Genomic DNA, 24,684 nt, shown 5'->3' with positions numbered 1-24,684 from the left:
TAACTCTACAACCAAAAGCCAAATAATCGGATTGAAAGTGGATGAGAGCCTGAATACACATTTTTCAAAAGAAGATTGGGGATGGCCAACAGACACATGAAAAGATGCTCAACACCATGAATCATCAGGGAAATGCAATTCAAAACCACAATGAGATATCCCCTTCCACCTATCAGAATGTCTGGTATCAAAAAGATAAGAAAGAATACGTGTTGGTGAGGATGTGGAGAAAAAGGAGTCCCGGGCACTGTTGGTGGGAATGTACATTGGTTCAACCACTGTGGAAAACAGTATGGTGTTTAAACATCATGGAGTTTCCTCAAAAAATTAAAAATGGGAATATCATACACTCCAGTAATTCCACTGCTGGGTATTTATCCAAAGACAATAAAAACACCAGTTTCAAAAGATAATATGCAATCCTATGTTTACTGCAGCAGTATTTACAATAGCCAAATATGGAAGCAACCTAAGTGTCCATTGATAAATGAATGCATAAAGGAGAGGTCCTATGTACGTACAATGGAGTATTATTCAGCCATAAGCAACAATGGAATCTTGCCATCTGTGACCACATGGATGGACCTAAAAGATAGTCTGCAAAGTGAAATAAGTTAGAGAGAGAAAGCCCAATGGCATATGATTTACTTGTATTTCAAATCTAGAAAAAAAAACAAATAGACAAGCAACAAAATGTAGAACCCAGACCGATAAATACAGAGAACAAATAAGTGTCTGCCCGAGAGGAAGGAGGTGGGGAGATGGGAAAGATGGGTGAAGGGATGGGAGGTACAGGCATTCCAGTTGTGGAATGAATAAATCGCGGGGAAGAAAGTACAGCCCAGGAAACAGGGTCAATGGTATCACAACAGCATCCTATGGTGACAGATGGGAGTGACACTGTGGTGAGTAGAGTGTAACGTACAGGTTCTTGAATCACTCTGTGTGTACCTGAAGCTGATGGAACACTGCATGTCAACTAGACTTCAAAGCGTGGGTAAGTAAAAGAAAAGAAAAGGGAATTCCAAATAGGTAAAGGCAGGAAGAGAGATTGACACCGTGGAGCGGCGCAATAAGAACTCATACTGTTTTCTTATTTTAAATACTCTTGATTACATATTTCAATTTATTTTGAAATCACTTTAGACCTAAAAGTAAAAAAAAAATCTCAAAAGTATTAAGTTAGTTCCCTACACTCTCTCTCCTGCTTACCCTAACGTGAACAGCTTACATAACCTTACTGTAGTTATCTTAGCCAGGAAATTAACATTGATACAATGCTGTTAACTAATTAATAATCCATAATTGGATTCACTTATTTTTCTCTTAAGGCCCTCTTTATGTCCTAGGATAAAATCCAAGAATCTACATTGCATGTGTTGCCATATCTCCTTACTTTCTTCCAATCTGTGACGATTATCTCAGTTTTACGTATTCTTCATGACCTTGAAACTTTCGCAGTGTGCTGGACAGTTCTTTGGGAATTTGTCCTGCTTATCAGATTTGTTTGATGTTTTCTATTGATTGGAAGAAGATTTTCAGTTTTGGCAAGAATACTGCAGAAGGAATATAACCTCAGTGAATCATACCAGGGGTTATCTATGCCAACATTTCTGATTTCCTGGAACAATAAATAAATATGACTATGAAATATTTTTTTCTAACAAACTCCTGGACAACCATATTCAGAGGAGCTAGTTTAAACATTCTCCTTATTTGGTCACATGCCAAATTTATTGGGAATAGTCTATTTCTGTCTGAGTTTACCAGTGTTTGTGCTTGTTTTTAAGATTTTAGTTATTTTTATAGCTTGCAACCCAATAGAGAATATTGAAGAAATAAATTATGTTCGCTCTTAGATGACAAATATTTCTCTGATGGTCAATTACAACATGGATATTAACAGCCTAGAGAATGGAAAAGAGGAACAGGATTGATGAAAACACGGGACTTATGGAAAACGTGATTTATTAAAACATGCACCAGAGCACGGCTGCAATTGTGTCAATTATTTGGATTAATGAATAGAATTTTGTACCACTTAACATGCTGGAGAAATAAAAGATTAAAAATTCAGGTACATAATTCACTGAGCTACTCCCAGTTAGGGCGATTGAGACACAAATCCCATGGTAGGATTGATGCCCTATCAGGATTCACAGTTAGGACATTGTTCTGACAATCTCACCTGAAAACTATATAACCATACCTCTATTGCACTTATTTCTTTTTTTTTAATATTTTATTTATTTATTTGACAGACAGAGATCACAAGTAGGCAGAGAGGTAGGCAGAGAGAGAGAGAGGAGGAAGCAGGCTCCCTGCAGAGCAGAGAGCCCAATGTGGGGCTCGATCCCAGGACCCTGGGATTATGACCTGAGCCGAAGGCAGAGGCTTTAACCCACTGAGCCACCCAGGTAACCCTGCACTTATTTCTATAATGAGATGATTTTCCCAGGATTTTATTTCTGATCTAATCATGAGATTGTGTCATTTGATGATTGTGCAAGGTAAAAATGAGGGAAGGGTGCAGACATTGTGTACACCAGGGAGGATGGCAGAGCAGGGTTATTCAGACTTACTGGATATAGTGAATCTGACTTGGGCTTTTGGGAAAAAATACTCTCCCTGGGACCCCATCACTATCTATGACCCAGTGGAACATGCACTGAGGCTGAGAGTGTGGCAGTGAGATCGGGGCAGAGCAGATCTGTGCTCTTGGTGCCAAGGAGAGCAGGGGTCATTCCTTCAGGGATCAGCATTGCCTGATCTGAGGGGAAGAGAGTCAGCATGGAACCATCTGCGAGCAGCCTCAGCCATACTGTCCTGGACACCAGTAATCTAAAGTAGATCTACAGATGCCTGGGATGGTCCAACTGTGGGGTCAGTTGGCCAGACCCAGTTTGGGGGTAACAGGAGGCTCCCTTCCCACCCTGAGGTTTCCCACATGTCATGGAGGATCAGTATTGGAAGAGAAAAAAGTCACGAGGTGATTTTTGATTTGGTCTTGAGAGATGTCCCTTCTGCCCAGTTTTCCATGCTGACTGCCGCTACTGGTCTAAATCTGCCTGTTTCATCAGTCACCCTGTTGGTCACTGAGAGGCTGTGTGCATAGTTCTGAAGTGTGGGGAAACCAGACTACACCAGTTCTCTCTCTGACACCAGTGGTGACTGCGGATGTGGGCAAGTGAGTCTGGTCTGGTCGACAGGTCCCCAAAGCCATGGCCATGGGCCCGTGAAAGGCTGCAGGCTTCCCACTTTCTCAGACCTGGGTGAGGAGCGCCTTGCATGGTGTCCTGATGGCCCATCAGTGACTACTCCATGCTCCTTTCCTTTGCCAGAGGGACCTCTCACTACAAGTCTTTCTCACGTGTGTTTCCTGTGTGGGTCATTTCCCCAGAGTTACACTCTGCCCGGGAAAGTATTTGATGGAGGGAACTTGTTTTCTGCTGAATCAAATATGTCATTTTGGAACCTTCAGTAAGTGCTATTTTCCCTGTCTCCATGGAGTCTGATGGAAACATGGGCGGCAGGAGGAGATGTGACATTAACCCTGGGTGAAAAGGGGAATCTCTGAGATGTAATCCTAAGTGGTTACAAGAAATAATAATGACATCTAAGATCAGTCTGGGCTCTTGGCAGCCAGAGCCCCCTCCTGGGATCTTGGTGGTACCTGTGCGCCCTCTTGTGGCCACGTCAAGGGAGACACCTGAGGGTGTTATTTTTTCGTCTTTCTGATGTCTTTTCTCCGTTAAAGTGAACCTTCTTGTACATTTTCAAACACGATTTCTTTCTGATGCCGGTGCAAATCACAATTGCTTTCCTGGTTCTTTGGCAGAGTGTGACCACTGAAAGCAGTTCAAAAGTGTTTGGTGTCTCCTAACTGTTGAAGAATGGTAGATCCAAGTGCTAAACGTTTTGAATCCAATTCCCTACAGCACTCAGTTCCAAAGAACGTGACCAGGAGAGAAAATTAAATCTCTCTATTTGGTTTAGAAAGCTGATAGTTCTGTTTAAGATGAGAGGAAAGGCAAAAGAATTTTATGGCTCTAGTAGTAAATATGATAGAACAAAATGAACGAGAAATAGTATTCAATTATTTTTTCTGAATAATTATAGAAAAATCCTTCCCCCATCTACTCTTTCTTCTCATGTGTCAAAAGCAACCACAGCCCTTAGCACCCAACTTGAAAAGAGAGTCTGTGTGTTAGAACAAGAGAAACGGGATTTACTCCTTTTCCCTTCAGTGTCTCCTGTATGCTTTCCTGGGCTTTTAGCACAGATGGTCACTGTGGAATTGGGTGCTGAGTCTGAGCTGCTCAGGAACATTTCTGTCAGGTTTCCTGCCTCCACAGCTGTTAGACAACACGTGTGTTGTGTTTGGCCACCAAATTTGAGGTACTTTGTTAAGGGGAACCTCATCACCCAAAATGGAGACTTGAATTGTGAGAAAAAAGAGTAACAGTGAAAAACATGTGATTTTTTTTTTTTGCTAACCAATCAGGTCTTTAAAACGGCTGCTTTCACACAGCAGCCTTTAAGATGTTTCAGTTTCAGAGAGTTTTGCTATTTTTCGTGAAATTAATGTAAAATCTTTAAGAGTCTCCCATTCTGGCTGGTAGTTTATCTATCTCTTCACCTGTTGCCCTGAAATATACACCACATGTAAAATCTTATAGAAATGGTCAAACAGACTTTGTGTTTTTCCGATACTACCTACAGACAGAAAGGGTAATACTCCCAGCTCTAACAACCTGGTCTGGGCTCTGGATGGCAAAATTGCCCACTAGCCTAATTAGTCCCTCCTCCCTGGACACAAATAAAATGATCTAGTTTTGTCTCTGTTTTCAGAGGATATTAGTTTGGGTTCAGTGAACCTGGAAGCCGGTGCGAAGTCTGTGTGAGGGGGGAGATAGTCCTTTTTTTTTTTTTTTTTTTAAGATTTTATTTATTTATTTATTTGAGAGAGATCACAAGTAGATGGGGAGGCAGGCAGAGAGAGAGAGGAGGGAGCTGGTTCCCCACTGAGCAGAGAGCCCAATGTGGGGCTCAATCCCAGGACCCTGAGATCATGACCTGAGCTGAAGGCAGAGGCTTTAACCCACTGAGCCACCCAGGTGCCCCAGTCTTGAGGATGGGACTTTGGTGTCTATTCTGTAGTCAGAGTGTGCCAAGTGGAGAGTGTGACACTCTTACACACTCTGGGCACTGTGTTCTATAGATTTTGTGAGTCCAAACAGTCCAAACCCACACTGTTTTGTACAAGCTCAGACACACAAAACATCCTGTTCCCTCAATGGACATGTTGTGGAAAATCTGAGGTGACCGAGGAAACCCAAACAGCACACAGAGATATGGGAGAACACAGCTTTATTAATGCCAGTGGGCTCAGTGGGATCCTACCCAAAGACTGAGCACCTGACAGGGCTAAGAGGGAGTTTTTATGGTTACAGGCAACAGGGGATGGTAGCAGGGTGTTTTCTTGGTCTCTTAAGGCCGGGACACTTTCCCACTTCCCCAAGGCCAAAAGGCCCTTTCATGTCAAAGTATAATCTATGTGGAGGTATCTCAGGAGAGTGCTAAATAACCTAGTGGCCTGTTTCTCTTTCTTTTCTTGTTCAAACAGGAGCAAGCATCTGGTCTTTTTCTTCTGCCTTAGCAGGAACAATGACTTATTATCTTTTCTTAGTCAAATGGGATGGCTATTTGGTCTTTTCTAGGCCTTAGCAGGAGCAAAGGAAGCCAGGGACAGAAACGGGCTGCATCTCCGAGTCTCTGTCCACCTCAGACAGGAATGGAGTTTCTTTGTGATTAAAGATCCCATTACATCTTTGTCAGAGAACTGAGATCAACCCACCCAACAGAGGAGCTCCCACAAGTGGGTGAGCCAGAGGGGATTCCTGTGCCCGAGGCCCCTGGGACTAAATTTTTCTGTCTTTTCAGAATAACTACAACTGTTTACTCATTAGAGGACAACTCCTAGAGTCCAGGGAGGTCTGGGAAAGCTCAATGAATGTGCTTTTCCCCAGTGTCTAGATTGTCTCAAAGCATAGGGAGAAACAGGTGTGTTTACATCCCTGCTTTTTCTGAATTTTCAAGACTTTATTTTTCATCTGCTTCATATAAATCTTCATCCCTATTTGACTTATTTTTGTTTCCCTTTTTTGGAAGTAAATATAAAAATTTTATAGAGTTATACAACTCACCCATTAGATGAGAGAATTATGTGCTGGAAATGAAGGCATTTGTCTCTAAATGTTAGTTCTGCTGTGTACAGACTACTTGGACATAGTAAGATAATAATTCCATTGCCTGCCTGGGCATTGTCTGCCTGATAAGTTTTTCACCTCCTCCAAGACCCTGTTCCATGCTCGCCCTTGCAGAAAGGGGAGTCCCTACTCTAAAGGTCTCCTAGAAGCCCCAGCTTCTGTAAATTTAGTGATTTTTTTCACAGTCTGTTTGATCTCATAAGAAAGTCTGGTTCCATTATCATTGAAAGGGCCTATTTAGCCAGAACGACTCCATCTTGGTTAAAAAAAAAAAAAAAAAAAAAAGCCATTTTGTTGTTTGTGCAATAAAGCTTAAACTGACCCTGCCCCCCCGCCCCCCCCCCGAGAAACTTACTTAGAAGCAAGTCTGGAAAAGCAGTAAAATATGGTCGGCTAGTTCCTGATAACAGAGCCCAGAATACGAGGACGAGTCAGGCCAGATGGAGACATCCAATTAGTAAAAAGCACACATATTGTCTCCCTAACCACCAAAAAATGTAAACCCTGCCTTTTGGGCGCCAAACTTGAGCGCCGATTCTGACCAGAGTGATAGGTTAGTTCAAACAGCTACTATAGGGCAAATTGTAATTCAATTGGCCACCTGCGTGTGGCCTAACATGACTGCAATGTTACAATCTCATTGGCTACCTATGAGTGGCCAGGCTCTTGCTCTATAAAAGTTAGTCTGTGAGGCTGGGAGGGGTCACTCTCTTCGGAGGCAGCCCTGACCAGTCAGTCAGTCGATTCTTGAGCCTGTAAGCTGGGGGTGGTCACTCTCGTTGGAGACGGCCCTGGCCGGTCAGTCTGACTTCTAATGCTTGGCATAGAATAGAGCTTTACATAACTTTAACTTTGTTTCAGTCTCATTCCCCTGGCCAATCAGTCTGACTTCTAATACTTGGTATAAAATAAAATTTTAAATAATTTTTACTTTATCTCAGTCTCGTTTCATTTAATAATGGACCTAACAATCATATGAACTCACTGATGTGTGGAATTTGAGAACCAAGGCCAAAGGTATAGGGGAAGAGGGGAAAAAATCCAGAGCAGGAGACAAACCATAAGGGACTCTTAATCTTGGGAAACTAACTGAGGGTTGTTGGAATGGAGGGCAGTGGGAGGGATGCGGTGGTTGGGTGATGGACACTGGGGAGGATATGTGTTGTGGTAAATGCTGTGTATTGTGTAGGACTGATGAATCACAGATCTGTACCCCTGAAACAAGTAATACATTATATGTTAATAAGAAAAACAAAAAAAAGAAAGCCTGGTTCATGTGAGACATGAGGATCCCAACTTTTCAATTTTACTTGAAGTTGCCTTTGAAAAGAGAATTTGAGGGGCGCCTGGGTGGCTCAGTGGGTTAAAGCCTCTGCCTTCGGCTCAGGTCATGATCTCAGGGTCCTAGGATCGAGCCCCGCGTCGGGCTCTCTGCTCAGCGGGAAGCCTGCTTCCTCCTCTCTCTGCCTGCCTCTCTGCCTACTTGTGATTTCTCTCTGTCAAATAAATAAAATCTGAAAAAAAGAAAAAAAGAAAAGAGAATTTGAGGGGGCACCTGGGTGGCTCAGTGGGTTAAAGCCCTCTGCCTTCGGCTCGGGTCATGATCTCAGGGTCCTGGGATCGAGCCCCATATCAGGCTCTCTGCTCAGCAGGGAGCCTGCTTCCTCCTTTCTCTCTCTGCCTGCCTCTCTGCCTACTTGTGATCTCTGTCAAATAAATAAATAAAATCTTTAAAAAAAAAAGCTTTTAAAAAAAAAGAGAATTTGAGTATTGAAAGAGAAAAATTGAAAAGAGAATTAGTATACTAGGAGAAAAAAGAAAATAATTGTCTTTGGATTTTTTTTTAAAGATTTTATTTATTTATTTGACAGAGATCACAAGTAAACAGAGAGGCAGGCAGAGAGAGAGAGAGAGAGAGGGAAGCAGGCTCCCTGCTGAGCAGAGAGCCCGATGCGGGACTCGATGCCAGGACCCTGAGATCATGACCTGAGCCGAAGGCAGCGGCCTAACCCACTGAGCCACCCAGGCGCCCGTCTTTGGATTTTTTTAAAAGATTTTATTTATTTATTTGACAGACAGAGATCACAAGTAGGCAAAGAGGCAGGCAGAGAGAGAGGGGGAAGCATGCTTGCCACTGAGCAGAGAGCCCGATGCGGGGCTCGATCCCAGGACCCTGAGGTCATGACCTGAGCTGAAGGCAGAGGCTTAACCCACTGAGCCACCCAGGTGCCCCTGGATTTTTTTTTTAAAAATATTTTATCTACTTATTTGAGAGAGAGGTAGTGAGAAAACATGAGCAGTGGAGGGGCAGAAGAAGAAGCAGATTTCCCTCTGAGCAGGGAATCTTATGTTGGGGCTGGATCGCAGGACCTGTAGACTCCCAGGGTGTTCAATTCACAGAGGACGTGCAGCTTCCCCAGACTCCACACCAGTGACTGTGGGATGGAGCCAACAGAATTTTAGAGGGATGGGTGTCTCCACTGAGAATATGTGTAGGAGGACTTGTCATTGTTCCTATGTATTATAGACTCCTTAATGTAAGCCATTTGTAATGTGAACCATTTCCTACTTTCCATTTTTTTGACTTTCCAATTAAGAATACCTTTTGACTGTATTCATTATGGAATTGAAAACCTTGGAATAGGATAACATGTCTAACATAGTTCAGTTAGTTAAGCACAAAAAAAGATTTTTTGTCCTTGAAATCCATATACCACTTTACTTCTTTATACCAAGTGATGATATGTAAGTGACATGTCATTATTTGTTCAGACATAAATTTAGAGCATTTTTGAAACAGGATGTAGTCAAAGGATATATTTTTTTACACAGTTATTATTACATTATTGGCATCATCTTCATTTCTAGGTAATGGCCATGACATGTGAAAACAGTATATTGCTAAAAATAATTTTGTTTTCTTTTTATGGCAAAATGGTACCACTGTTGTCCTCTCCAAAATAATGTGTAGATCAGAAGAATGAAAGTAATCTCCTTTCTGGGAGAATGCTGGACACTTTGGGCAGTCAACCTCTGCAAAAGATACCAAAACAAACAAGTAAAATGTGGAAGTCATACTATCCTGAGATCAGAGAACTGGAAAAAATGAGCATTCAGTGAACTAATTAGATTGCAGACTCAGACAATCTCTTCCTAGTGGAGACCACATTTCCTGACTGTCGGAGACCTGCTCTGGGGGTGCTGGAGAGAAGATGGAGGAGGGGAGCATGAGAGCAAGAGGCTCCCAGGGAAGGATCCCCATAGTCCCACAGGGCTGTGGAGCTTCTAACCTGAGAAGGGGACTGGAACCCTAGGTGAGAAATCAGAACTTTTGAGGGGGGAATTTTCTATCCCTCACAAGGACCAGACACACAATAGACCTCCCACTGAAGGATAAGGAAGGACCCAGCACTCCAAGACATTTTTCTTGCTGCCTGCCTTGACCCACTCCAGATGCTGGGCCTCCACAGCTGCAGAGGAGAACATCTATCAGCAAGTGGGGGCCTCAAGTTTACAGGCCATTGGTCCAATTATGAGAAGCTTCTTTCCTATTTCAAGTACCCATCTGCCTTCTGAATAGGGATCATAGTGTCTCACCTACAGGCTCCCTCATGCACATTCCAGGATGAAGCCTGCTTCTTCCAGTGGGGTCCATCTCACCTCCACTGACAGCCCTTGCTTTTGGGGGCCTTGAAGAGACATCACTGAAGATGGGTACCCCCCGTATGCCAGGCAGGGGTGGCCATGATAAACTCTGGGCAACCTGATGAGAACCAACTCAGGGGACTATGGCTCTCTGATGAGAGGTCCCAACTCTCGGGCTCCAAGGCTATGACTTTCAGTCTGAGGGTCAAATTCTTGCTTCCCACATACACAGCCTCTCAGGACTCCCTCTCACCTCCTCCATGCTGGTGGTCCAGAGCCATTGTCCTGCTTTCCAACTGCAGAAATACAGCATTAACTGCTTAGAAGGCTTTCTTTGTAAATCCTCAACATGTACCCTCTGAAGATAACCCAAGTGGATGAGTCAGCACCTCCCCTCAAAAATATCCAAGAAGGAGAAAAACCAACAAACTGGGGTGAGGAGACCCATGTTATATCTGACTTTTCTTGACCAACATTCTATTTTAAGAAAACTAGGAGGTTAACAATATATAAGAGGACATGAGGCTGCTTTGGTGCTTAGGATATGAAAAAAGAAGTGAAGACAGGAAGAGAGTAGAATTCTTTACTCTTCCAACTCTTTAGCTTTCTCTGGCCATGGACACGTGTGACTAACATGCTGGGAGCATCACTTACTATGGTTTCCCATCTTTATGCCCCCAACTCCCACAAACACACACAAACGTAGAACTTAGAACTTAGATAAGGAATTGGCCTGAGATAAGGTTTGACGTGGATTCTGGATGTCTGATTAATCAAGGGTCTGAGAGGAGAAAATTGCAAGATCACCAATTATGAGATCTGGAAAAAAGTACTGTAGATGTACAGAAGGAAGGGCATTTTGTCAGCAGAACTCAATGTTTTGTCAAATTTCAGCACAGCATCCACCACAGGTAAGACACCAAAAAAACAAAAACAGAAACAAAATACAAGAAACCCCCCCACACATATACACACACACACAAACTTATACCTCCACACTTGTCTCAAGTTCCATGAAATTTGCTCACTATGATGATGAGTGACACAGCCATAGTGACATGGGTGGAGGTCATGCATATGCCCATGGAAGTGGGATGAGCCCACTTCCACCATCTCCATTGGGGTAGACATAATTATTATCACCTCTGGGTATCTGAGCTCCCGGAAACAGGGACTAATACCACCATCCACTTATTCCATGAGGATTTCTGTAGTGGGAATTAGTGAACTAATTTTGTACATCTTTTCAGTTCCTCTGGAGAGGGTGTAATGCATCAATCCTGAGATTAGTTGTGTTCCAGATACAGTTAAGCCTTCCTGACCCAATGAGGCTTAGCTGCCATCATCATCCAACAGTTCACAGAGTTTCTGGTTTACCCGTGAGAAAATTGGTTGGGAAAAGGAACCTACTTTGTGAAGAAGATCATGTAACAATAGACTAGTGACTACAGCATCCATTATTCCTACCATATATGACATCACACAAAGGGGTCTGTTCAGATATGAAATCCTGTAGACTCACACTCTCTTTCAGACATGTTAATGTATTTTGTTATAGTGACCATGAGTGAAAGAATTAATAGGTTGGGGCACCTTGCTGGCTCAGTCAGTAGAGTATGCGACTCTTATTCTTTGGGTTGTAAGTTAGCCCATGCTGGGTGTGGACATTAGTTATAAATAAACAAAATAAACCAAAAAAATCTGTTAAAAACAAAACAAAACATTCAATAATGAACCTGAGATTCTTAAAATAGAAGCCTCTAAACATTGCCCACCCCACCCTCACCTTCTCTATCACAGTCTTCACTAGAGCACAGGTCCTTCACTCTCCCAGATCTACACATCACCCGCCCCACCCTGGAAATCAAGTCACACCCCTCCTATAGGCACACACAGTATGCTTGGAGAGCAGCTGTGCCCCCACAGCTCACTGTCCTCACCTCAACCTCTTTCTCATTATCCCTCTGTCCTTACCAGGGATCCAAAGCATTAGCAACCCAAGGAGCTGAGCAGGGAACCTCATTCAGAGAAGCTGAACTGAGGGGTCCCGCTAAATCCAAGCAAGATTCAAGCTGGTCTTTTATGTCAGACTTACAAGCGGAGGTCCTCCCTAGGGGACACTATGCAAATCCCCTGCTGGGTACAGCAGTGGGGAAAGGACAGGGAGGAGGAGAGAAGGGCCTACCCTTGAGCAAAGTGAAATAAAAGTTCTTCTGTGTTTGGGAGAAATCCAGTAAAGTCAAGTCCATGCTACCTACAGCAGTGGGAAGAGAAATCCCCCTGTGAACGTGTGATCTCAGCCAGGACTCCGTGTGTATTGTTCCTCTGCTCTGAGCAAGTGTCGGAGATCTGATCAGACGTGTGTGTCCTGGGTCCATCTCTGGACGGTGAATGCCATGTTGTCCACATTCTTCCACCTAATCTGGGTAAAGAAACAGCTCCCACCCTACTAGTTCTGGTCAGTAGCATTTCCCCCATAACAGTTTGGAATTGAGCTACTTCAAGAGTTTTCTCATAGTCTCTGTCATCTGGTCAAGTGTCAAGAATGATAGAATCGGGTGTTAGAAATGATCTTTTCCTGAAAATTAGTTTCAGGAATTGAATTAAATTTCCTAAATGCACTCAAATCAAAGGAACTTGACAATGAGGAAATGGTGTGTCTATTGCACAGAAACCCACTAGCCTAGTGTGGGATAAGAGAAAAAGTAAAAATATTATATCTCAGTCTGTGAATATGAGAACATGATATTCTGGGAAACCAACTGTTACAATATGGTGCATGGTCTGCCATGCTTATCTCACTCCATATACACATCTAGATACAGAAATAAAATTAATCCAAAAAGTTTTCTCAGAGAAATAATCCCCTTGAGATGATGGGAAATAAGGAAGAAGAACTGATTTTATATTAATTGTATTTGAGTGGTGCTTAGAAGAACTCTGCCCATACTGACTCTTTGTTATCAAATAGAACCAGGGCCTGTGAGGATATCCCCAGTTCTTGTTAGCTCTGTGTGAGATCCTGAGGTTCTCACTTGGCCTGTAGGTTGGGGATTCACCGCCATGAGTCTGCAGTTCAAAGGGAGATTGCATTTGTGAGAAGAGCAAAGACTACATCCATTATTTTAATACCTCAGGGAACATGGACCCATCTCTGACAAATTCCTGGAATTTGTTTCAATAAGGTCACTATGGAATGGGCTGCTGGGTCAAAGCTGCTCTGGGGTGTCTGTCTACCATACCAGCTTTTATTAAATAGGGAAATAACCTGATTTTATTTCTGATGTAAGCATATTGCATGATGCATGTCAGGTTGAACAGAACCCTCCAGAACATTACTACTCATGTCAAATTAGTTGCTTTTGTCCTGCAAATCAAATTTGGGAGCAATTCAAAAAACACATTTTGCCATCCTATTATATGTTAATCCTATTATATGTTAGTGTTCACCCCAAGGTCAGATTTCATTTGTGAAGAACAAAAATGGACATATCTTGTCAGGTTCAACCAGAATTCAACCAACTCAATCCTTAATACATTTAAAATAGTTTTACAGAACTCATAAATTCAATTTATAAGAGATTTCTTTTCTTTTCTTTTGGGCGTTCATTTTCTGACTTCTACTGTCAGTGTATTTTATTAGGAAGGCTGGAACTGTAAGGACACAGACTCCTACTTGCTAATAGAAACATGTATTTGAGATGGAGAGAAGTGAATTGGGGGAAATTGGAGGGGGAGACAAACCATGAGGGACTGTGGACTCTGAGAAACAAACTGAGGGTTTTGAAGGTGAAGGGGGTGGGGGGTTGGGTGAGCATGGTGTTGGGTATTAAGGAGGGTATGTATTGCATGCAGCACTGGGTGTGGTGTATAAACAATGAATCTTGGAACATTTAAAAAAAAAGATGCATGAAAACTTGACCCTAAAGGAAGAAAAGAAAGAAACACGTATTTGTATAGGTATCATCAGAAGCTAGAAGGGAGACCTAGAGTCATTCTTCTTATAATGATAAGAAATGATCAGGGCAGGGTGCCTGGGTGGCTCATTGGGTTAAGTGATCAAGCTCCACATCAGGCTTTCTGCTCAGTGGGGAGGCTGCCCCCCCACCACCTCTCTGCCTACTTGTGATCTCTGTCTGTCCAATAGATAAATAAACTCTTAAAAAAAAAAAAAAAGAAATGATCAGGACAAGGAAACCAAAAACCTAAACTACTGTAGCAGAATGAAGGGGTAAAACATACTGTCACTAGTGAAATGTAGGACCATCCACCCCACACCACAGCTTCTCTCAGCAACCATAATTCTTGCCCCAGAGTTCAGAGTCAAAAACTCAACAAAATTCTTGCTCAAATAAGTTCTCAGCATCGTTTGAAAATGTTATCCTTAAGGATTTCCCAGAAGACTTTCAATCCAAACAGTCCTGAAGAATCTTACATATTCCTGTAATTGTTCATATCTGAAACTTTATATCCATTGCTTTGAAAGAGTTTTATTCATACTGGGTGTTATACATGGAAGGTATAGCGTCATCACGATAAACCCATGGATCCTAGGGTAAGGAGAGAGAAGTACAAAAAAAAAAAAAAGCTAACAAGCTATGAAAAGTCATAATGGAACCTTAAATGTGTAATATTAAGTGAAAGAAGCCTATATGAAAAGACTACACACTGTAAAATTCCAGCTATCTGATACTGCAGGAAAGGCAAAACTATGGTGATAGTAAAGAGATCAGTGCTTTCTAGAGGTGAGAGTGGGGAGAGAGAGAGAGGAAATTAATAGGTGGAATACAGAGGACTTTTAGGGCAGTGAAAATAATCTGTTTGGTTTTGTAATGATATGTTAATGGTTATATAAATCCAATAGTGAACCCTAAGAAAAATTGTGGACAAAAACTAAACCAAAAAAAGTACCATTCTGGTGTGTGTGTGTTTTGAGTAATGTTGATAATGGGGAGGCTATGCATGTGTGGGCATGTTGGTATATGGGAAATGTCTGTACCTTCCTCTCAATTTTGTTGTAAACCTAAAACTGCTCTAAAAAAATAAAGTATTAAAAAAAAAAGAAGTACAAAGTTCAAACATTCTGAGCCATTTTCATGTTGCCCTTCTGTTATTTACTTTATGTGAGATCAGTGTGTGTGTGTGTGTGTGTGTGTGTGTGTGTATTTGAGAATATCCCCACAACTATTCAATTTTATGAAGGAACAGATTTTGTAAGGTGCAAAAGGGCCTCTGGGAGTCACCTAGACCATCCTCTCATTTCTTTACTGTGGTGGTCACCAGAGCAAGCTTCTTGCTCCTTTCAGATTCTTTCTACGTTGACACATCTCAATACTATATGCCCCATCCTTGAGGGAAAGACATCATATCTAACAAGCAGTACTTTCCATCTAAACATGGAGAACAATGGAGCTCCCAGAGCTCCTCTTTCCCACCCCATTCTCCTTTCTCATCTCTCTTCTGCTCTGACCTGGGACCCAGAGCATGTGCAGTCCCAGAAGCTGAGCAGGAAACCTCACTCTGAGCAGTTGAACAGATGAGGCTTGGTAAGTCCAAGCAATATTTGAGCTGACTTTTTATCTCAGACCTGCAATGAAGGATCCTCCCTAAGGGAAAGTATGCAAATTCCCAGGTGGGTGGAACCATGTGGACAGAGCCATGAGAAAGGTGAGACTCTCCTGTGAGCAGTGTGAAATAAAATATCTTCTTTCTTTGGCTGAAAACCAAGAACGCAGTCATCATCTTGCCAAATGGTATCAGGATCAGATTCTGAATATCCAGATCGGTATGAATGACCATCTTGCTTAGATCCTTCCAGGCTCATCTTGGGGAGGATATGGCTTCCACCACTTTGGTATTGATGAGCAGAGTCTGCAAACACAGGATGGAAATGAAATGAAATGGTTGCAAAGTAGTTCAGTATCTCTTCTTACCAGGTTAACAGTTAAAGAATGTTGGATGAAAGTGTTAGGCACGGCTTTCCTTGAGATCTAGTGAATTAAACTGCATGAAACCATTCAAGTTAAAAGAGGGAGACAAGGAGGAAAAAAAAATTCCAACAGAGACAGAGCAAAGAATCTGTTTAAGACAAGAGGAAAAGAGAAAGAATTTTATACTTCGGCAATGAATCTGAAGTTCCTGGTAACCAGTTGTTATCATCTGGTGAAAATCCCATCATACTTACCTCACTATATATGTACCGGGTGAATTCAAAACATTTCTTAAGGGAAGAACTTCCTTGGGAGGATAGAGCAGAATAAACAAGGAATAATTTTCTAGTATTTTTGACTGGGGTTTAGAATATCTCTTCTTTTACAGAATCATTTTGGACATGTATAATGGGGTCTTGTATTACTGTTTCCTATGAAACACAACATTAGAACTTCAGAAGTCTTCACTGTGCTTAGTTGTGTATCTCATCATCTCTTGCCCTAAAATGTCCAGGAAATGAAAAGTCTCACAGAAATTATTTTATGGTCAGAGAAGGACTTTGAAATTTTTCTATACCAACTGTACACTGAAGGCTCCCAAATGCTTTGCTGGAATCCCTGTCTCCCTCATGTCTCCAAAGCACACTGCATCCTGGACAACAAAACTGACCCCATCAAAGCTGGTCACTGCACACAACACAAATAAGTAACAAGCATTTGTCGGTGGTGGAGAAACACCTATCCTGAGGTCCAGGAGGGGAGCAGACTTAGGGAAAGGCTGCATCGCACTGTAGCCACCCTACTTTTCCTGGCAGGAACAAAATGCTTCTGCATTACTCCTGTGACTCTGCAAACATCAAGCTGCTTGAGTGAAGTCAGAGAATGGATACTGAGGTGAGCATATTGGAAGCTGTGGAGGCCCATCCTATAGTGGCAATGTGAGGGAGTTTCAAGTGCAAGGCAAGAAAGCAGCTGGAGGATTGCAGGTCGTGTCAGCATACTCACAGCTCACTCATGGGATGGACAGATGATGGTCCATGCCCTGCTGACTCCCGCAGGGAAATTGTGTTCATGCTACTCAGTATGTCTTTCACAATGAAGTGCTGTTTGAGCCAGATGCTAGGTGGGAATGGGATTCAGAGGAAGGCCTGGGGCAACAGGCAGAAGCGTTCAGTCCTCAGGGAGTGGCTGAGGCCCAGGGAACTGGTGGATCCACAGATTTAGTTAGGTGTCACATGTTTATCATGGTGAAGACAGACACAATGTACCACACATGTTCCATGGGATCTAGTATCTGGAAGCAGGCAATCACCTCCAATGTCGTTCACTTCCTTAAGCAGAGACGGGATTGTTTTATTTTGTGAATTCAAACCTTCATTTAATTCCCCCGTAACTCTATAACTAATATACCATTTAATCAAAATATTATTAGAGCACTATAGTCAATGGGGCATCTGTAAGGCATATATACCTAGGCAATGTGCCTGGAATTTGGAAATAAATTAGTCATCAACTGTCATTTTGATGATGGTAGGACCAACATTTCTTCAGGGATTTCTTTTCCCTTTCCTTGAAGCATTTGTGTGATCATGCCATGTGCATTAATGGATTAATCTAGCTTCAGTGTTTTGCAATGTAATACCAAAGTTTTACCCACATATTATACCTGAATTTGAAATAAAAGGCATTTCCAGGTTCAGTTAGGATGGAGTAGATCTTACAGGAACTACACTACCATTACAACAAATGCAGGGGAGAACAAAAAAAAAAAAAAATGTAAAGTCATGAGGAGTTTGAAGCGGAGGGGGGTGGGAGGTTGGGGGAACCAGGTGGTGGGTATTAGAGAGGGCACGAATTGCATGGAGCACTGGGTGTGGTGCAAAAACAATGAATACTGTTATGCTGAAAATAAATAAATTTTTTTTAAAAAGTCATGTTTATGATGACATTAGAGAGCCATAGAAGAAATAAGGACCAGATGATTTACAATTCCAGAGAGAGAAAGTGTGTTGTAGGTGGTGAGGTGTTCTCCTGTCATTTTATACCCTCGTGGAATTTGCAAAATCTGAATGTGGGCATATCCTGTGGCCTGGCCCAGGCAGGGGGCTCTGCTGGGAAAGAGAACACAGCTGAGCTTGGGCAGCTGCAGGAAGCTGCTTTAATAGATAAACCAGGAGCTGAGATTTTACCCCCAGGGAGGATTTCTCCTGGGAATATCTGCTGGAGTCTGAGATGAGAAATGTGGCTGGGCCTCCAGGTCAGAAAGACAGAGTAAACCTTCCACAGTTCCCTACATTTCCCCCCTATAATGCTGCACTGATTGTCCCTATATCTCAGACATGAACCTTGGCCCCTGCCACGGCATCCCCTGCCAACCTTCCCAGTCCTTGCTCTGTCTCTGGTCACCGTCCTCTTTGTCTACATGGTTTGTCAATGATCGTTTTTCTCAAATAATACCAGGTATACACTGGGGGTAGAATCAAATTTTGGAAGCTCACCCATACTTTTCTGGATTGAATAAGAATTTATGATAAGACCTAAATTTCAAAAGACCATAAAATTCATTAAAAAACACATATGTAAAAACTCTTAACATGGTCTAGGAAATGGTTTTTTGAATATGATGCCAAAAGAAACCAATGGAAAAGTCAACAAGTGGGTTCTGTTAGTCTAAAATCTTCTGCACAGCAAAAGAAACATTCAACAAAATGAAAAGGCAATCTACAGAATGAGAGAAAACATTTGCAAAGCATATATTAGGTAAGATGTGAATACCCAAAATATATTTTAAAAATCATACAATAAATAGCAACAATAAAAACAAAATTCTCAATAGCAAATACTCAAAAATAAAAAACTCAATAGGAACAATAAAAACAAAACTTTTGATTTTAGAAATGGGCTGAGGAACTGAATAGATATTTTTCAAAAAAGAACTACAATGGTCAGCAAGTACCTGAAAAGATGCTCAGTGTTACTAATCATCAAGAAAATATAAGTGAAAAGCACAATGAGATACCACCTTACCCCTGTTGGAATGGTTATCATCAAGAAGACAAAAGATAACAAGAGTTGGAGAGGATGTGGAGAAAAGGGAACATTTGTACATTGTTGGTAGGAATGTACCTTGGTGAAGCTACTATAGGAAAGCATATAAGGTTACTCAAGAAACTGAAAAGAGAACTACCATATGATCCAATAATTACAAGCCTGCCTGTATCTCCAAAGACAAGAAATCAGATTACCAGAGATATCTGTACTCCCATGTTTATTGCAACATTTTTCACATTACCAAAAATATGGAAACGAAACAACATGATTGTCCATCAGTGGATGAATGGATAAGGAGGTTGTGGTATATGTACACAGTACTTATCAGCCAAGAGAAAGAATGATGTTCTGCCATTGCAACAAATTGGATGGACCTTGAGATCATATGATGAGTGAGAGAAGTCAGAGAAAGACAACTATTCAATGATATCGCCTATGTGTAGCATCTAAAGGAGCTAAACTCAAAAAACAGAGTGAAATGATGTGTCAGGTGCTGGAGGGGTAAGGTGGGAAACTTGGGGAGATGTGGCTTAGGGGTATGGCAAACTTAAAAGTAGAACTGCCAATTATTTTATCAACATAATGAGATTATTCAGGAATAGAAGAGGACAAGAAATCTATGACAAATCCTAGGCAAGTGCAAAGAGACAAAGAGAAGATCACTTTAAATTACAGTTTAAGAGGATATTGAGGAGGGCTATTTTGGCCAAAAGATCAATGGGGAAGAACAAGAGTCCCACTGGCAGCAAGCTGTGGTTCATGTGTTGTTGCCTGCCTGGAGAAGGGAGGGATCTTTCTTCATTTTTTTAAAAGCAGGGGATAAAATTCCTGTGTGAAAATATCCTCTCATCAAAATATTTTTTTTCCTTTCAGCGCTATTAGATTTTATGTTTTTTTTTTAAGTTTTTCTTTAAATTCCAGTTAACATACAGTGTAATATTAGTTTCAGTTACAATATAGTGATTCAACACATCCATACAATAGCAGGTGCTCATCACAGCAAGTGTACTCCTTGATCCCCATCACTATTTCACCCATCCCTCCACCCCTCTGCCCTTTGATAACCATCATATTGTTCTTTATAATTTCGAGTCTGTTTCTTGTTTCACCTCTCTCTCTTTTTCCCCCTTTGTTCATTTGTTTTGTTTCTTCAATTCCACATATAAGTGAAATCATATGGTATTTGTCTTTCTCTGACTGACTTATTTTGCTTAGCATAATACTCTCTAGCTTCATCCCTGTTGTTGCAAATGGCACGATTTATTTTTCTTTATAGCTCAATAATATTCCATTATATATATAGATTATATATGTATATATTCCAGCATATATTTATATATATATGTATAAATATTCCATTGTATATAAATGTATACCACCACCACTTCTTTATCCATTCATCAGTTGATGGACACTTTGGCTATTTCCATAATTTAGCTATTGTAAATAATGCTGCTATAAAAATTGGGTTTCATGTATCCCTTTGAATTAGTATTTTGTATTCTTTGATTAAATACCTAGTAGTACAATTGCTGGATTGTATGATAGTTTGTTTTTAACTTTTGAGGAACCTCTCATTAATGCTCAGTAAACAGGATGGGGGAAGACTGTCCATTGCATTCCCCTGTGTTTAAAAGGTGTCTTTTTCTTGAAAGGAAGAAACACTGACAGGTTCATTCAACTTCTGGAGGCAACATTTTCTTTTTTTTTTTTTTTAAGATTTTATTTATTTATTTGACAGACAGAGATCACAAGTAGGCAAAGAGGCAGACAGAGAGAGAGGGGGAAGCAGGCTCCCTGCCGAGCAGAGAGCCAGATGCGGGGCTCGATCCCAGGACCCTGGGATCATGACCTGAGCCAAAGGCAGAGGCTTTAACCCACTGAGCCACCCAGGTGCCCCTGGAGGCAACATTTTCTAAGACATAGTCAAGGAATACTGATGTAGACCTCAGGCCAGGTGACAGGCAGCTTTGAGTGGCCCAGAGAAGCCCTGGGCTGGGCTCTGCAGTAGGTCAAGCCTGCAGTACAAATAGCCGGGACACCTGGACCATGAGGACACAGAAGACTTGAACAACACTATCCACCATTTTCATATCTTTACCATTTAAGATAAACTCCACCAAGCAATAAGAGAATACATACTCTTTTCAAAACATTTGCTGAGATAAATCATACTTGGGGCACCAGATAACTCAATAAGCTTAAATAAATTCAAATCATACAAACTATATTCTCTAAATCCAAGGGATTTGTACTAAAAATTAGTAATAGGAAGCTACGGAAAAATCTTCAAATACATGGGAACTAAAATGACACCCTACAAAATAAAACCTGGGTCAAAGCAGAAATGAAAATGGTAATCAGATAGTATTTTAAAATAAAGAAAGCATAGCAGATCAAAATTGGTGAGTACAAGAGTGAGAATTTGTCCTGAATTTATAATGCTAACTATTTTATCTACAAAACTTATTTATTGTTCACCTCTGTTTCTACCTTGACACAAGTCAAAGAAGCAGAAATGAAAACAACAACAACAAAGACATCTTTGCTATAGGAAATTTACATTATAGAAATGTGGGATTTAATGTGTACATGTCTGGGTTAGCAGCATTGAACTCCTATCAATCTGGAAGTAAAGTCATTCATTAGAGGCTTCAAAAGGAAGAAAGCTGAGTCAACAGGTAAACTATATAACTGCTCAGAGACAATTCAGTGATAGGGAAGTCATGATAGGGTTATCACAGAATATCCTTATGGCACTGTACATATGTGAGTCTCCTGTGAGCTCTGACTTGCTCAAAAGCCAAAACTGACACAGTGCAGACAGCTTTCCATTCTCTGATGATTAGTGAGGATGATGATCATGGGACAAAGGCACTAAGCAGTGCCTCGAAATGAATAAGTGGCAGTAGGTGATGTGCAGACATACTAGGGTCTGAGCAGCATAAGGTCAGAGGGAAACAGAGTGGATGCTCCAGGAAGGTCATCGTGGTCAGTACCTTCAAGGTCTGTGGGGCCTAATTGCCCTCAGTGGGGAGGGAGGAAGAGGCTCTGGGAGGCTCTCCTGCCATTGTCCTGGCCCCTGTTTACCAAAAGGAGACCCACTGGTTGTGACAGATGCCTCCATGACCACTACCTCAAAGGCTCCACAGCCATTTCCACCTGACCCTGCCTTCAGATAGATGGTCCATCAATTCTCCTGCCAACCTAAGAGGCTGAACCTCCTTGGGAAGTTTGTGTTCAAGGCTCTTACACTGCAGGGTCCTTTGGTGTCTTACTCACAGAGTATGTGTGGAGCATTTCAAGCTTCCATTCCAGTGATTATGGAGAAGAAACTGTCCCAAACCCATAATCACTGAAATGGGCTGGATCCCAGGAGTCCAGGTTGCAATTTCATGGAAGAGGAGTTGAGGAGGTTGCTCTGGTTGCTGCTGGAGTCACCTGTGGTTGTGTGTTCATTGCAGTGTGGAAGGGTGTCCCTCACCTAGCACAGCATGATGACATTTTCTCTTGAAGGTGCAGAGATGAAAGCTGGGGACAGAGTTAGCAGAATGTGGACACTGGTTTTTAAATGAAGGAAGGAAGCCAAAAGGTTCACAACTGTTTTCTAACTGAAAATATCTTATGAAAACCCTAAAGGGAGTTGACTATTCTCTAGTAAATATATAATGAATTCAATTTTTGAAATTTCTTTATAAGATCAACCATGTAGTTATATACTATAAGGAATTAGAGAAAGAAGAGCAAACTAAATCCAATGTTAGCAGAGAGAGGAGATTACAGATATTAGAAAATATATTAATAAAATAAAATTAAAATATGGGGAAAATATACTACAGTTTGGTTCTTTAAAAACAATAAGATGGGGGCACCTGGGTGGTTCAGTGGGTTAAGCCTCTGCCTTCAGCTCAGGTCATGGTCTCAGGGTCCTGGGATCAAGCCTCACATCGGGCTCTCTGCTCAGCAGGGAGCCTGCTTTCCCCTCTCTCTCTGCCTGCCTCTCTGCCTACTTGTGATCTCTCTCTCTCTCTCTGTGAAATAAATAAATAAATAAATAAAATTTTCAGAAAACAGTAAGATTGGCAAATATTTAGCTTGCTGAAGAAAAAAGAAGGAAGACTCAAATTACTGAAATCAAATTTGAAAGTGCAGACATTACTACATTTTACAGAAATAAATGGACAGTAAGGTGGTATTACGAACCATTGTACATCTACACATTGAATTTTCCATATGAAATGAACGAATTCCTAGAAATATACAAGCTGACAAGAACTGACAATGAAGAAATAGAAAAAAGGCAAAGACCTATAACTGGCTGGAGAAACTCGGTAATCAAATATGAAAATTGTCAAATACCAACAGAATTCCACTTTCATTTCCAGGAATGGCCTCTCTTCTCTGGCTTTCCCGCTGAGTTTGACTTCCAGCCTTACACAAGGCAGGGAGGATCAGATGAACTTTCATTCAGCTCCTCCCTCTGTCCTGGCTGGTGGCTTAGAGCTCACCCATTCTCCCTGACAAGCATGTCATGTCAAGATTGTTTCAGGTGACACCCATAAAGGATGGTGCTGCAATGCAGCCTTCTTCATGGTCCAGAGCCTGCAGCCTCAACCCAGTCCCCTGGGGTCTCCAATGTCTTCTTGTACTGACTGAGAGAATCTGTTGTGCCTCTTCCTCAGACAAACACATGTGGGTAGCTGGGCCACAACAAGCAGGGAGTTTGTGTTTGGGGCTGAATCACTGTGGGAGGATCATGTGTACCTTGCATGCAGTAATAAACTCCCACATCGTCAGCCTCCACCCTGCTGATTCTCAGGGTGAAATCTGTCCCTGACCCACTGCCACTGAACCCGAAGGAAACGGTAGGAAACCCCATAGATCAGAAGCTGTGGAGACTGGCCTGGCTTTTGCAGGTACCAATACAAATAAGTGTTTCCATCACTGTGTAGTAGGCTCTGACTGGCCCTGCAGGAGATGGAGGCTGGTTCTCCAGGGGTGACGGGCAGGAAGAGTGGGGTCTGTGTCATCACAACCTCCCCACTGGACCCTAAAGTAAGAAGAGAGAAGTGCAAGGTTAAGTTCAAACATTGTGGGTAATTTCCATAATTTCCCTTTTGCTCTTTATTTCAGACTAAAAGGACTTTTAAGAGATCTTGATTCAGAACTCAAAACTTTCCAATATCAAAGAAGAACTAGAGATTGGCAAGACATAGCAGGAGCTTAGAAGTCACCTAAGCCCTCCCACTCTTCAGTGCCATGAAGTCACCAGAGTACATACGGGTCCTTTTCCCTCAGGACTCTTGCTCTCCCACAGATCTAAAAGTCACAAGCCCCATCCCAGTAGGAAGATATCCATCTCACATGGAAACAGAATTAATGTGGGAAAGAGCAGTGCCCTTAGGGTTCATCCTGCCCTCCCATTTTCCTTCCTCCTTGGGCACCTGTCCTTACCTGGAAACCAGAGCATGAGGAACCCCAGGAGCTGAGCAGGGAACCTCATCTTGGCAAGTTAAAGAGATGAGTCCTGGTAGGTCAAGACAAGTTGAGAGTTGATCTTTTATCTTAGACTGGCAAGGGAGGGTCCTCCCTAGGGGACAACATGCAAATCCCCTGTGGGTGCAGCCGATGGAAAGAGCCAGCCAGAGAGGGGTATGACCTCTCATGTGAGCAGAGTGACATAAAAGATTGTCTTTGCTTGAAGCAAAACTAATAGAGATGTAATCTATGCTACCTAAGCAGTAGGAGGGACATATTTAAATGTTTCTTTCTGTTTCCCTGTTACATTT

The 24,684-nt window shown here is 41.9% G+C and overlaps 1 pseudogene; it reads right to left on the bottom strand.

The window, feature by feature from the left end:
• Positions 1 to 20,821: 20,821 nt before the first annotated feature.
• LOC111158399 lies at positions 20,822 to 24,412 on the bottom strand (annotated as a pseudogene).
• Between the last annotated feature and the right edge of the window lie 272 nt (positions 24,413 to 24,684).

The sequence above is a fragment of the Enhydra lutris genome, unplaced genomic scaffold (genome assembly GCF_002288905.1).
Source record: "Enhydra lutris kenyoni isolate GAN:26980312 unplaced genomic scaffold, ASM228890v2 scaffoldscaffold59, whole genome shotgun sequence".
NCBI classification, from domain to species: Eukaryota; Metazoa; Chordata; class Mammalia; order Carnivora; family Mustelidae; genus Enhydra; species Enhydra lutris.
Note: the sequence above shows the minus strand (reverse complement) of the source record. Positions and strands in the feature narration are given on the sequence as shown.